Source organism: Tachypleus tridentatus, chromosome 9 (assembly GCF_004210375.1).
Source record: "Tachypleus tridentatus isolate NWPU-2018 chromosome 9, ASM421037v1, whole genome shotgun sequence".
NCBI lineage: Eukaryota > Metazoa > Arthropoda > Merostomata > Xiphosura > Limulidae > Tachypleus > Tachypleus tridentatus.
Window position 1 is genome coordinate 78,974,636 of NC_134833.1, and position 16,604 is coordinate 78,991,239.

Here is a 16,604-nt window from a genome sequence, read left to right on the forward strand (position 1 = left end):
CTATTCGTTGGTAAAAGAGTAACCCAAGAGTTGGCGGTGGGTGGTGATGACTAGCTGCCTTTCCTCTAGTCTTGCACTGCTAAATTAGGGACGGCTAGCGCAAATAGCCCTTGAATAGCTTTGCGCGACATTCCAAAAACAAACATTCCCTTAGCTTACATTTTTTAGTTTGTTCTTGAGAAAAGTTCAGTACAACTTGTTCTTATACTACGGATATTAAAATTATTCGTATTCATTTTGTGTTTTGACTTTTGAATTAAGAATATCTTAGCACGGTTACGTACGTTATTTTTGTGAAATTCTTTTTCTTGATGTTTCGAAAAATTATCGTTCACCAGTTCCTAAGCATGTGCATCTTCTACACTTCTCAATAGATGACGCTGCTGTCTTTGAAATAATTTGAGCCATTATTTTAAATGTAATTGATTATAAGGGTTTGGCGGTTTAGTGGAAAATTGAAAATTGTATTTTGTTCTATTACTTAAAGAGCCCACGTGTATTGTGGGTGGATAAATCATACAATTTATTTTTAACATGCTGATAATAAGTTAAAACGTTTTCCGTAGGAGAAAAGTTAGTAATGTTTATTTATTATAAGTAGATACTGTAAAAACATTTTTCGGTTTCCGTTAGATGAAGAGATCATTCATTTTCTCCAGTAGACAAGTTTACGTGCTTGTAAACTATGTGAACAGATACTTTGCACTTTTCTAAAAGGGACTGTAATTTTGTTAAAATGCGCAACTCGTTTATTTTATATAGCAGAAGGAAAGACCATTATGTTTTTTTTTAATTTGATAAACAAGTCACTTGCTCTTTTCCAAATCCCTGTAATTTTTCACAGGGTTAACAGATCGTTCGTTTTCATTGTTCCTCTATTTTGAAAAGACAGTATTTTTTACCAAGTAAACAGATAGCTTGCTCTTTTATTGAAGAAAGTCTGTCTATGTGAGTATATTATTTGTAACGGAATACAGAACATTTACTTTTCTTTCATGCAAGAAAAAACAATCGAATATTCTTTTAGGATAGTAAAACATATTCATTTCAGCCAAGTTGGTTATTCGTTTTTTTTAAAATGAAAAGTCGCCTATTTTTATAAGGTAGATAATCACGTGATTTTTTTTTTCTTTTCTAGAACAGTCTGCATTAATTTTCATAATATAATCACGTTATTTGCTTCTCCCACTGAGAATTGATTTTTTTTTTTTTTGGAATTTCGCACAAAGCTACTCGAGGGCTATCTGTGCTAGCCGTCCCTATTTAGCAGTGCAAGACTAGAGGAAAGGCAGCTAGTCATCACCACCCACCGCCAACTCTTGGGTTACTCTTTTACCAACGAATAGTGAGATTAACCGTCACATTATAACGCACCCACGGCTGGGAGGGCGAGCATGTTTAGCGCGACCCTCAGATTACGAGTCGCGCGCCTTACGCGCTTGGCCATGCCGGGCCCTGAGAATTGAACATAAATGTTGTGTTCTAAGCCTCTTAGGTTAGAAATATTTTCAATTTTTTGTGTGTTTTAATAAAAAAATCAACTAAAAATGCACATTCTTTTGTAGTAGAAGGAAGCGAAATGTAACAGCTTGTTTTTATTTTGAGGCAGATGTTGGATTTACATGCAGATATATAGAGATTTAAAAAAAGCACGAAAATTATAAATATTGTGTATCTGTTGTATACAGTTGCCAACTTACAGATCCATGAACGATTTGAACAATACAAAAGGAACAAGTTGAATATATTCTCATGACTCAAAACATGATTCGTAGCTAGCAATTCCTAGTCGTACCTGAAACTAACAGGTGATGTTCCGTCTGATGGACAAAAACTGTCCCATCAGGTACTTTTGTTAAAGTTCAAATATATTTCTAAACTGACATAATGTGTTACGTGCACCATACAAATTGGTTGTCAAGGGCTTAATTACTTCACATTTTCTACTTAAATACAAATATTGTTTATTTAGTGTATGAGGACAATAACACTTGTGACCTTGCTTCGCACTTTATTCAAGTATGCTTCTATGATCACTTAACAAAACGCGGCTTCTTTTGTTAAACATTCCTACAGACTGAACAAGGTCTGCTGCCTAGAGGCTCAGAGTATTCGTCGCGCCACCTAGAGTGAAATATGTGAAGCTTTTAGTAGTTTCTTTCTATAATTGTATTATGGTTTGGTACAGTAACCTTTTAAAGCGGATACTTGATTTAATTATTTAAAGTTCAAGATCTCCGCCGAAACCCTGAATATAGCAACCCTGAGATAGCAACAGTTACTGAGCAGTTGTCCTTACAACACTTAGTTTTCTGAAAAGCAGGCGATAAGCTCATATAACAAAACCCATTGTCTTCGAAAACAAAACCCGGGAAATGTTATGAGCTACTCCAAAATTCTCCGCAGTCCTAAAACTCTTTAATTAATTCCGTACAAGTCTTGTTTATGAAGCGTATGTCTGAATAAAACAAAACACCTGTTTTCCTAAATCCTTTTTTATTTAACCGTTTTTGTAACAAATGAAACTCTAAATCAACTTTCCTCGAAAGTAAAATATGCTTTCGAACGTAACCTAGAGAAGGAAAAAGGTTTGAATTTCCTTCTTCAGGCACATATCTGAAGGGTAGCCACAAAACCACCTAAACCAGGTCTGATTTATGAATATCAGTAAAATACATATATGTTATAGGCATAACATATTAACCTGAGTTTGATGCTTAACTTTGTTATCATGTGACGTGTTTTCTACAGTAATAACAAATTGTTATACCTCACGTGGCAAATTTCTACACGATCTAAAAATATAGGCGTGGCTCTTAGTATTTTATTACTGATGAAAGTTTCATCTTAGCACAAACATAAATCAAGTCTACTTCCTCTACTACAGTTTATCTTATCCATTAGTTTGTCTTGATTTATTGCTTTTATCCTGAGAAGACAAGGGCTGAAACGACAACAAATCAACATCAAACTAACACTGAACTCGTTTTTTTATTGTATAAATAGACTACACCCTCAGTTTTGTAGACTGAGAACTGAGTTACAAATTTGATACTAAGTAGTTCAGTGCGTTTCCTAAGCCACATTGAATCTTATTCTTTACGTCTAATCTTTCATCTCTATATGCCAGCTCTTGCTGGGCCACTATCTTATTCAACACTACCTATACACACACTGAGGCAGCGTCTAGAGGTGTTTCAGTTTTGTTTTTGTGTACGTAGGCTACACAAACGTCAGTCACCTTCAAGTTGTCCGTCATCATTCATTTGTCATCATTTCATTTTAATCATTAATTTTGAAACATCATCCTTATATTCATATTCATACTAAAGACAAGACTACATTTTCAATTAGATTAAACTTAAGATGACTGTAATATTTTTAGTGCTTTTTATTTTCTAAAACATGGCCCCTAAGTAATTGAGAAGTAATATAACTATTCTCGTGTAAGTAAAGTAATATGTTTAATATTAATAAGGTATAATTGATAGGAAGAAAAAATAAACGTTGTGCAACATACAACTTCAGAAAGAGGTGTTACTGTGACATTTCTTTTGTCCCCTGCTGGTATAGAGGTAAGTCTATGAACTTACAACGCTAAAATCAGGGATTCGTTTCCCCTCCGTGGACTCAGCAAATAGCCCGAGTGGCTTTGCTGTAAGAAAACATACACACACCCTTTTCTTTTTTATACCTGGACATTTCAAAGCTGATAGTTCAAATTACAGATTTGTTTTCCTTCATTTTGCACGAAAGTTATATCAATAAATACTTCAACACGTGCTCACAGCTGAATTAACGTTAGTTTATGTCTGATACTTATAGCACCATTCTAACTCAAATTGAATATATACCAAATAACGTGAAACAACAAATTACTCTCTAAAGTTAGGTATATTTCATACTTCAACCTAGAACGTAGTTCCCTTTTCCGCCGTTTTTACAGATAATTACTTGTTGTTGTTTTTTATTTCGCGCAAAACTACACGAGAGTTATCTGCGCTAGCCATCCGTAATTTAGCATTGTAAAACTGGAGGGAAGGCAACTAGTCATCACTACCCACGACCAACTCTTGGACTACGCTTTTGTCAACAAACAGTGGGATTAACCGTCACATTATAACACCCCAACGGATGAAAGATCGAGCATGTTTGGTGTAACGAAGAATCGAACCCGCGACTCCCAGATTGCGATTTGATCTCCAAAACCACGTGTCCATGTTGGGCCATTTTACAAAGAAAAACTATATAGTGCTATTGAAATAAGCTGAAGTCCTACATAGAACCCGGCATGGCCAAGCGTGTTAAGGCGTGCGAGTCGGAATCTGAGGGTCGCGGGTTCACATCCCCGTCGCGCCAAACATGCTCGCACTTTCAGCCGTGAGGGCATTATAATGTGACGGTAAATCCCACTTTTTGTTGGTAAAAAAGTAGCCCAAGAGATAGATGGCGGTGAATGGTGAGGACTAACTGCCTTCCCTCTAATCTTCCATTGCTAAATTAAGAACGGCTAGCGCAGATAGCCCTCGAGTAGCTTTGTGCGAAATTCAATAAACAAACAAACAACCAGTCCTACATGTTAAATTTTTTTTTTTATTTTGCGCAAAGCTACTCGAGGACTATCTGCGCTAACCGTCCATAATTTAGCAGTAAGACTAGAGGGAAGGCAGCTAGTCATCACCACCCACCGCCAACAATTGGGCTACTCTTTTACCAACAAATAGTGGGATTGACCGTCACATTATAACGCCCCCACGGCTGAAAAGGCGAGCACGTTTGGTGCAGCAGGGATGCGAACCCGCGACCCTCAGACTACGAGTCGGGCATCTTAACCCACCTGGCCGACCCATGTTAAATAAAAACATTTATTTAAGCGACTTTTTGAAAACTGCTTTTTGTAAGATATAAAACGAGCCTTGGTATTCTAACAAAAAGCGGTTGTTTGAAACGTTATAAAAATAAATTATAATTCTCTTACGTTTTTATCTACTCGTTTGTTCATGTGTTTTATTTCCGAACGTTGAACAGTCCTCAAAGGAACTGCATGTTTGATCACTTAATTACACACAGCCTGCGATGGTTTTATTGCTTTTTATTGCTTAAATTTTTGCATGTTCTACAGTAATTTCTGTTCGCTGAATCCGAAAATGATATCCATTTTTGTCCATCACTTACATATTTTTCATAAAAGTGATATGTACTTTTACTTATTGAAATGTTAACAACCACTAGCTTTTGATTTCTCTAAACCAATCGCGACGTGAGAGTCTTATCGATCGTTCTAGAACCCATGGGAAAGACACTATTAGAATATAAAGGTTAGACGCCGCATGACGTATCATTTCTTGACAGTATTTGTTTGTGTAGGTACTTTGACGAATTTTTTTAAATTTTCAATATCATTTATTCGTCGCTATGGCAACAAAAGTTTACGTAAATGATCCAAACATATTCTGTTGTATTTGTGGTAAATTTTATCTGAGTAAGAGTTTTTTCTTCCCAAGTTGTAAAAAATCCTTATAGGCTAGAAACAAAGTTATATTTTTTTCGTAATCTGCGTAGTTGAGTTATGAAAAATCCATCATTAAAAACAAAACAAATTTTATGAAGTTTAAATTCGAAGGCCTTTGTTACTAGCAAGAGTAACCCCCGCTAGTACAGCATTATGTCTCCGAATTTACAACGCTAAAATCAAAGGTTCGATTCCCCTCGGTGGGCTCAGCAGATCGCTTTGCTATAAGAAAAACGCATAATAGCAAGAAACAAAATGGTTAGTTCCTACATATCACTCAACATTTTCTTCCAAAGTACATGATTGATGTTGAGGAAGTTATTTCCCCACGCACTGAGTCAAAATTCTACTTGCAAATTGACGCAGAATGTCAGTCATGTATTATAAATAAAGTTTTTTTTTGTTTTCCTTTTACGTGCAACGAACGTTCTAATGGAATGTGGGATTTTGCATTGAAAATTAATACATCTACTAAAAACAAATCTTGTAATTTAGCGACAATAACCTAGTGCAAAAAAAACACTTAAGAACCTTCTCAAAAAATAAATACTTTATTATTTGACTCAAAAATCAACCCATAAAAAATTTTGAAATTTATCAATCTCTTATTTCTTTCAGGCTTTAAGCTGTTAACACACAAACGATGTTTCTATGTGGCCCCCCCAATGACACAGCTGTATGTCTGCAGACTTCCAATACTATAAGCCAGGTTTCGATTGCCGTGGTGGACAGAGTATAGATAACATTGAATTACACACAAGAACAACAACAACGTTTTCATGTGAACTATATACAAATCTGTCAACGTTTTACGGACAAATATATTTCATCTGATAATGTTCGTCCTCAACTGTGATTTTTTTTCTCTCGTAGCCACTTTAATTGAAATTAGTTTGGGGTCGGGTAATCTATTTTGTAAGATAAAGTTTTATACCCGCTTGATTGGTCTAGACGGCATCCAGATAGGACAAGCATTGTCCGGCATTGAGGATTCAAACTCGCGACTCTCAGATTGGGAGACAATCATCTTAATTATCAAACCATTCTACAAGCCCTTCAACAGTGATAACATCCCTTTATGAGTAGTGCCGTTATCTGTTGATATCAATGAAAGTTCCTTCGTGAAGCCTTTATTGATAAATAATATTACTTTATCTCAATGTCGCCACCTGGTAACAGTTTGGTGATCCTAATTTCAACTATGGAACATTAACATGAATTCCTGATCAAAGAAGGTTGTATACATAGATCAAAACTTACAAGTATAATCAGTAGAGCTAATTCAATATCTTTCTAACTAAGAGTATGCAGTGTCGCAAAAGGACTCCTTTTAGCATTTATAATGCTTTGATTTATCAGTTTTGTACCTTAGCTGTTAACAACATTTACGGCCATAATCCCAGTAATATCTCACGAGATTCAGCCAGCATAGAAAATTTAGGTTAGGTCTAAATTTATACACTAGGCTATCAATGAAGAATAATCATCACAATAATAATAATATATATATTATGCATATTTAACACTTTATCCAATGCCATTAAAGGCTCGGCATGGCCAGGTGGTTAAGGCACTTGACTCGTAATCTAAGAGTTGTGGGTTCGAGTCTCCGTCACAGCAAACATGCTCGCTCTTTCAGCCAGGGGGGCATTATAACCTAACTGTCAATCCCACTATTCGTTGGTAAAAGAGTAGTATAAGAGTTGGTGGTGGGTGTTGATGACTACCTGCCTTTCCTCTAGTGTTACACTGCTAAATACCATTAAAGAAATATTTAACACAAATTTATAAATATTAGTAAATATTTCATGGCATCGACAACTTTATCTTACCTATCGTTTTGACTCAGTTGTTCCTGTTTGAGAATAGAACCAGAATTTGAAGTGAAACTTAATGGCAAATAGTAGCATTTGCTATCTGGATTTTCTCCGTTACAAACGGGAACAACCGAGTCAAAACGATAAGTGAGATAATGTTGTCGATGCCATGAAACATTTACTAATATTTATAAATTTGATCAACATCTTTATTTCTGTATAATAATATAATAATATATTTTATCTTAAGGTTTTCGTGCTCTAGCATTAATAGTTGTTAATGCTTTCCAGTTTATATTATATACTTGTAACAGTTAATGTTTCTTAATATGACTGGTAACCATACTATTAAAGTTAACGTGTTTTTCCACACTTAACGTTGTTAACTAGCTGTCGATTTCCTTAATATATAATTACCATACTTGTCCACTTTTTTTTACCTCTTAGTCACTGGTATTTTTGTCTAATTACAACCGTTAATTTAGTGAAACTATATATAATAATTAATTTCCCATAGTGCACATATCAATGTATTTCAACCTGGATTTAATAGTATTTATATGCCGAATGAATTTTTAATTATCTACTAGCGTATGCCTACTGTAAATTTTATCAAGTACGATTATTAAATTACGATGGCATCTGTCCCACCAAACGAGTCCAATATATTTACATATCGTATAACCGTTTAGGTCAAAGGTGTCAACTTATTGTCATAGCGAATAATATTTGTTACAATACCACCCAAATGCGTTGGGAATATCCCAGCTATCAGACAAAATCCAAATGCTGATGTTAATCTAGTCAACAGTTGTGGAAAATTAAATAAGGGTACGAAGCTGAGTACTCACACCCACAACGTCTCAGCTTTTACTGCCTCTAACTGTTTGTTAATCTATACAGCCAGTTGTGAGAGGGCAATTACTCTTACATTTTTTGAAGTAGAAGTAAAAACACCCTAAATTTTCTACTAATTAAACTCGCATCCTCTATCCTTACAGAAAGAAATATATGATATCAAATAGAACTATAAACCCTACCCTGTGAAGTCAAATTAATAAATATGTGTGTGTGTGTACATATATATATATATATATATTTACTTCGGATTTCTTTTACATTTTCTTAAAATGTACATTACTAGAAACAATAATGGAAGCACTTATATTCTACATATACAGAAATCACAGACAACGAATAATGACAATTAAGTGGTGTATTTGTTAATGATACAAAATATTGTCACAGAGAAGAAAAGTATTAAAGTTGTACAATACATCAGTATTTTGTGTGTGAACTCTTTGATTGACATAGAACATTACACTTTGTTTTCATACTGCCATAAAATTTATCAATATAGAACTGTGGAGAATTGTTCCAAATTTATTTAATATACTTCTCGGTTTTTGAATGAGCCCGTTTATTGCCAGGAATGTTCATATTGTAACTGTATACAGGACAAACTCTGACTTTGGTCCTCTTTACCGTCAAAATATCGCATACTCGAGTTTATTGGTTTGCTGAAAGATGAATCATTGCCTGACGAGTCGTATTCCTGAGGGATCAAAATCTGCTTGTACGTGTCAGTAATTAGTGTGCCATCTTTTTTATGTATACCACTGACTATTTTAGTTGAAAAGCGCATCCAATCTCATACTGGTCTCCCACGATGCCTCTCTGTAGATGTGGCTCATTGACTATGATAACATTGTCCTCTCCGCATTACAACAAATTGTCATTAATTGTTGCAAATAATTTTTAAAAAATTGAAGTGTATGTTCTCCTGCAAAAAAAACCCACACCTCCAGCTTCGCTCGTTCCACTTTTGTGGGTCGATGTTTATTTCAACTGCTTGGTTTCATTATCGTTTCTTATCAGTTGTTTTTGAGGACTACATGTCTATTGAGACCTCTTCATACTAATGTGTACTTTACTGTTCTATAAAAGGTAGCATTCACCCTTATATTTACAGCAGGGTTATTGGCAAGATTTTTAGAGTATGAGACTTAACAGCAGTTTTTCGAAATAATTGGTCTTCTACCTTTACCATTTTTATTATTAACAATGCTAGTTACGTGTTTCTATTTAGAATTTTGCAAACAGAGTTTCTACTATAACATGAAGTCTTTACAACTTTTCTAACGAAGTATACTCAACTAGTCAAAGCTTTGACCTCTACACGCTTGTCATCCGGTATTTCAGTTCTACGAAACATGTTAGTTCAAAATAATAATGGGCCTAGCATATAACCGTTTGTACTTTTTTAAACTTTATACTAATGTGACATTTTCTGATTGTTTGGATGACAACTAAGCACTTTATGAACTACGAACACATGATCGTATCCTGGTGGAGTTCATTATACCCCATTATAGCATTTATTTTTAACGTTTCCATAATTATTTTCAATATTGTATATAGTTGTAAGTATTAATTTTAAGTGTAATAAATACATTTCTTATATTTCCTCTTAATGTTCCTGTTTATCATCACTGTCAGTTTTATAAGCAAATAGGATCTAATCAAACAGAAATCTCTGAACCTTTCTACGTAACAAAATATTACGTTATTTTTTATTCTATTTCAAACTTTCCTTATTTACACTGCTATATAATGGACAAATCCCCATCTCAGTTTTTGTCTACGTACCTGTATTTTCTAATTCAGTTTCCTCAGCACGACACCCGCCCCCACAGTTGGCAGCAAGTGATTAGAGTAGAGCTATGTTCACATGATTAACTGGCCCTGAATAACGCTTGCGTCAGTTAAACAAAGCTTACAGATAACAACATTTTATGTTCCAAATGAAATTTGTATTAGTACAAGAGTTCTCTTCCTGGTTTGGTCACTAACTTGCCAACTAAACGTGCTCCTACACATAGTTGTGGTTTGGCGCTAATGTTTCAATACTCCCACACACAGATAACTACACCCAGTCGTCATCGTCAAATATTACTGATATTCTATGTCAGAATAAATCTGAAAATTATACATAATTTTAGGCGTTTTTATTATAGTTTGAAAGAAACCAAAAGGTTTAACAGTAATTTTTCTACAACTACATAAAGTTTTAGGTGTTATACGAACAAATAAAAACAAGATAATTTTATTGAAATTACTGTTGTATCTCGAACTGTAGAATTGTATGCTGTGTATAACAAAAATAATGTTAAAGCCTAGTGATTCATTTATTATAGATACATGGGTGAACAAACAGATAAACAGACAGATAGATAGGTAGGCATTTTATATGTGTGTGTGTGTGTGTATATCAATTTTCATTAACACCAAGTAATTCAAGCTGATATATGAACTAAATTTTTTAATGGTAAAGTAAAAAGATATTAGAATGTTTTCCATCTTGAAAAACAGAAGAAAAATATAAGACTACATAGAATTCTCGTTTTGAGTGTAAAACGTTACGATTAAACCATATGTTTAAACGGTACTACATCGTGCCAGGCCAAACGTTTCAGAAAAATCAAATGTACGCGTGCATTTTCCCCGTATAATGTACATAAACAGATTGGTACTTGCTGTCAGGTTAGTGCAAAGCTACATAATGATCTATTTGCGCTCTGTCCACTATGGGGAATCAGATACTGGAGTTGAGCGTTGTAAGTCCTTAGCTTATGGTTGATCTACCGTGGAAGGGAGTAAGAAATTGTTCAAATACAGCGGTAAATGAGATTAATTAAATTCGGCAGCCAGTAGGAAACGTTCAATGCACAAGTTAGTGAAGAAGTACTCTACTCATAACCTGAAGGTCCCGGGTTCGAATCTTCGTCGCACCAAACATGCTCGCCCTTTCAGCCGTTGTGGCATTATAATGTTACAGTCAATCGCACTATTCGTTGGTAAATTAGTAGCCCAAGAGTTGGCGGTGGGTGGTGATGACTAGCTGCCTTCCCTCAAGTCTTACACTGCTAAATTAGGGACGGTTATCTCAAACAGCTTTCGTGTAGCTTTGCATGAAATTCAAAACAAACAAACAGAAGGTAAGTAGAAATTGCCAAAATACACCAGCCAACAAAATTATCATATGCATGGTTAGTTTCAATGGAAAAAGTATATAATTTTTGATGTACAAGAATATCATACAAAAAAATATACATATATGATGCCACTGGGTTACTCTTTTATAGTAGTGTACAGTAGCGTCTCGTAAGCACAGAACATACTTATTTAGTTACCTTTGTAGAAGAACTAAAGTATCGCTGTTACTTTACGTATTCAGAGTGTACATGTATTTAGCACGCTTGATTGTTCGCGTCCTGTGGTGCGTTATAAGAGTAGCGGAAAAGCCTTACTATTCAGTTAAAAAATAGTTCCAAAGTTTGGGTTGGATACTCTTAACCAACTGCCTTCCTTCTATTCTAGCTGTTCAGAACTTGGGACGACTATATGCAGGTAACTCTTGTGTAAGATTTGCGAAGATCTTATAAAACTTTGCCATGGTGGAGAGGCGCTCTGGTGGAGTCCGCGACTACTACCAGGAATGGTTCTGACGTTCTTGATATCATTTCTCAAAAAAAAAATAAAAATTACTGAATACATGATGATATAAATGAACAATAAAATTTTGCTATTTATTTAAATATTTATCAGTAATCATCATGAAGTTGTAAATAACATATTCTAAATCTGATTTAAAACACAGATACCCATTATGTAGCTTTGTGCTATGTAATTAGTAGTTAGAATAAGTTTGTTTTGAATTTCGCACAAAGCTATTCGAGGGCTGTCTGCACTAGCCATCCTAACTTAGCAGTGTAAGTCTAGAGGGAAGGCAGCTAGTCATCACCACCCACCGCCAACTCTTGGGCTAGTCTTTTATCAAAGAATAGTGGGATTGACCTTCACTTATAACGCTCTCACGGCTGAAAGAGTGAGCATGTTTGGTGTGACGAGGATTCGAACTCGTTAGAATAAGTAGAAAACAAACTGTCAGAAGTCTCGATATTTGAGGAACTAGTTTTAACACTGTCGGGTGTCCTCTTCATTTGCACGTTAGCTTCAGAAGATGAGTCTGGAGAGAACACAGAATGTATCGAGACTTCTGACAGTTTGTTCTGTTTACTTTTGTTCTTCAACTTCTGCACCTGATACTACGTTATCTGTGTTCTGTCCAACAAGGGTATCAACATTCCGCTGTGACACTGGTTGTGGTGAGGGCTGTCTGTATGAAAAAGTAGTAACAGCAAGAAAACAAATCTACATCTTTGGTACTGAAAAAAACAACAAAACATTCTTTCCATAAAGATCGTTATTCAGTGTTTTTTGTTTAACTCCTCTTTCTGCTTTCCTAACACTAAAATATGCATAGAGTATACATTTGCGTGGTTCAAGTAATACAAACAAATACTATCCCCCCCCCTAAACAGTTCTCACAGTAAAACAATTGGAGCTACTTTATTGCATAGATGACGCCTCAATTTCAGCAGCTTAAAGCAATGTCCACTAGGAGTCGCCTGATGAATAAAAACACTATTTTCATCCTCAAGGCCAGTAGAGGAGGAGTGGGGTAGGGGAATTATTGGTAAGATTTTTTACGAAAATTTTGAAGGTATGCAGAAACGGAGGGGGGCGAGTTAAGAGACATAAAAATAGTAATAATAATTTAGTTAATGATTGGTTTCATAAATGTGTGCGCTGAAAAGAAAAAGAGAGAAAAATATGAAGAAAAAGGAGCGTCACCCGCGGTGTCCAATTAAATTAATTTATGTAATGGTTATTTTAAGAAACAGCTATTGTTTAGCAGGAATAACATCCTCTTCCATACTAATTTCAGAGTCATTCTATAACCATACAATGATAAGTGCTCTTTCCTGTACCTTTTAGATATAAAATAAAGTGAAGTATTTTTTTTAAATGAGATTTCTCGAAATAAAGCAAGTAATATAACATTATCAACGATTGTAGCTAATGTTTTAACAGAGGAACACAAGTCTGTAAACATAAGATAGAAACTTATTCTATTCGTAAACTGAATGTAAATAAACCAACACCCAGATGTCGTCGTTGAATATATCATTGCTCTTTAAACGGCAAAATAGGATAATGCATGTGAGTAGCACATAGCTCATCAATCGAAAAGCTTAATTTATAAATACTTTAAGCCCTCAATGTAGCTCGTTAAGTTGTGTGACTTTTTATGAACTTAACAGTTTATCGAATGAAAGAATATCTATATGATATAGATTTAAATGTATTATATTGTATGTTGATACAGTAGTGTGTTAAATATACATCTCCATTCTTTACGTTCTTGGAATTATTTATACCACTAACTTACCATACATTTTGACCACATGTGGTCTACTGGTCAGTGTATTATGACCGCGCATCTGAAGATTCATGGTTAACAGTACTTTGATACTTGTAAGGCGTGCGACACGTAATCCGAGGGTGGCGGGTTCGCGCCCGCGCCAAACATGCTCGCCCTCCCAGCCGTGGGGGCGTTATAATGTGACGGTCAATCCTACTATTCGTTGGTAAAAAGAGTAGCCCAAGAGTTGGCAGTGAGTGGTGATGACTAGCTGCCTTCCCTCTAGTCTTACACTGCTAAATTAGGGACGGCTAGCACAGATAGCCCTCGAGTAGCTTTGTGCGAAATTCCAAAACAAATAAACAAGTAATAATCTCATATTTATTAAAAAATAGAAAATAACAAGACGGACACTCAACAAAGAACATGCTACATTGATCATGTTTGGCTCTGAAAAAATACAAAAATGTGTCCGTTACGTTCGTCGTTATTAACGAAAACAGACCATTTTAGGCAGCAGAATGAGGAATGCTATTTTTTATAACTTCACCAAGTTTCATCAAAATCCGATTATTTTTCACTGAGTTAGAAAGTAAATATGGTGTGAAAAATCGATCCTTATATTAATAAACAGGAATGTGTTGGATTTTCCGGGATCTTTATAGACCTTGACTCTCCAAAAACTGGCCCGGTATGACTAGGTGGTTAAGGCGTTCGACTCGTAATCCGAGGGTCACGGGTTCGAATCCCGGTCGCACTAAAAATGCTCGCCCTTATAGCCGTGGGGGCGTTATAATGTGACGGTAAATCCCACTATTCGTTGGTAAAAAGAGTAGCCCAAGAGTTGGTGGTGGATGGTGATGACTAGCTGCTTTCCCTCTAGTCTTACACTGCTAAATTAGGGACGGCTAGAACAGATATCCCTCGAGTAGCTTTGCGCGAAATTCAAAACAAACAAACAAACTTTTCAAAAACTAATCACTTCTAAGTTGGGTTTGGTTATAGTCGATATGTATTTCAGCTTTCGTCCAAATTCACTTATCTTGTCGAGAAATCTTGTTGACAAACATACAAACACAAGAGTGAAAACATAACTTCTGTCTACCTTCGGTGGTAGAGGCAATTAGTCTGTATCAAAAACTAACTGAAGGTATAAAATAAAACTATTTTGAAATAAGGGAGTGTTTTATTTATAAAAAGTTAGTTGTTTAAGCCTTTAAAAACTGTACAGATGAAATCTTTAACGATTATTTTTGAAATTACTCTTGATTCAGATGGTTGAACAGGTTTGTTGCTATCTGTAATTTGTTTAACAAAATGTGACAGATTTATTAACTTAATTTTCAATTCTTCTTATTTTTACGACTCACTTCGAAATTATATTCCAGTGAAGGAACTTGCACATATACATTTATATAACTTAAATTGTGTTTCTCCTGAACGGCCGCGTCCCAGAGATATATGTGTCTGTGTGTGTGTGTGTGAGACTGTGAATTCTAGGATTTATGGGTTTTCGTACCGTTACCAAAATAACGTTCTCGGAACTTCGGGACCAAGATACGTTATAAGGGTAATAGTCAAAATCAACTATTCCATCAGCGTAGCTAATAATTGGCTGTGGGTGCTTTTGACTACTTGCTTTCCTTCTAATTTATAAATTAAAATATTAGAGACGGACAGTCCTTATAATACTTGTATAAATCTTTGCGATTTTAGAAAGAAAGAACAAATAGCTAACTGCTTCTCTCAACACATATATAGTCCACATATAAACACTAACTGCTTCTCTCAACACGTATATAGTCCACAAATAAACACTAAGTGATATTCTCAAACACGTATATAGTCCACAAATAAACACTAAGTGATTTTCTCAAACACGTATATAGTCCACAAATAAACATTAAGTGATTTTCTCAAACACGTATATAGCCCACAAATAAACACTAACTGCTTCTCTCAACATGTATATAGTCCACAAATAAACACTAAGTGATTTTCTCAAACATGTATATAGTCCACAAGTAAACACTAGACGCTTCTCTTAAACACGTATATAGTCCACAAATAAAGATACTACTCTAACCTTATTTTATATAGTGTTAATAGTCACTCGGTGCAGTAAACATTAAATTGTAAGACAAAGGTTTGTTTCTTATGAATAATTTTCGAACGAAAAACTCTAGAACGTTGTCTAAATACGGGTATAGTTTTTAAAACATTTTAAAATGATAAACGAGTTAAACTTTCGTATAACTGTTACAGAAACAATGCCGCATTTTTCTCTGTACTGCTAAGGTTTCCTCTGCAGGCCTTAAAAGAAACTTACGGATAGTATTATTTGTCTGTAACAGTTAAACGAGTTAAATAAACGATAAACTTTCGTTTATAAATAAATGATAAACGAGTTAAACTTTCGTATAACTGTTACAGAAACAATGCCGCATTTCTCTCTGTACTGTTAAGGTTTCCTCTGTAGGTTTTAAAAGAAACTTACGGATAGTATCATTTGTCTGTAACAGAATGGACAAATGTTGGTATTCTGTTTATCTTGTTGTTGTATATTAATACACCAATTTAAGTAAAAACGCTCAGGCTTTCCATCAGAATTATTTTTATTATTATTCGCATCAAATTATACCAACAATCTTGTCTTTCGTTCGAAGTCACAATAGTTGCTGAGATTAAATACCAATAAAAAATACTTCCATTTAACTGTAAGTGTTATAAAGCTTTAACAGTTATTTACCCTCCCATATTGAACAGAGAGACAGCTGGACGATGATAGCTGAAGCTAACCTCGATACATCAAAAACGTTAGATAACCCCACCTGGTGCTTGGATCATTCATGCATCGTACTGCTTTTTTTCTTTTCTTTTTTTTACTTCCTCAGAATGTTTTAACTGATTCTTGGTGGGCCTCGCGTTTCCGGTGCTGTGTCTGTGTTGTAAATGAAGGCGCATTCCACGTTCTCACTGTATAAGTGTGCTGCCCTGAAAAGCACTT

The 16,604-nt window shown here is 35.0% G+C and overlaps 1 protein-coding gene across 2 annotated transcripts in view; it reads right to left on the reverse strand.

The window, feature by feature from the left end:
* Nucleotides 1-16,604, reverse strand: part of LOC143225565 (kielin/chordin-like protein) — a 79,400-nt gene that overhangs the window by 37,693 nt on the left and 25,103 nt on the right. The window contains exon 1 of one of the 2 annotated variants that reach the window (XM_076455262.1): nt 9,979-10,109. The exons of the other annotated variant lie outside the window; for it this stretch is intronic. The gene's annotated coding sequence lies outside the window, so the exon portion shown is untranslated. Of the gene's footprint in view, nt 1-9,978; nt 10,110-16,604 lie in introns of those variants that run through there. 2 annotated transcript variants of the gene reach the window in all.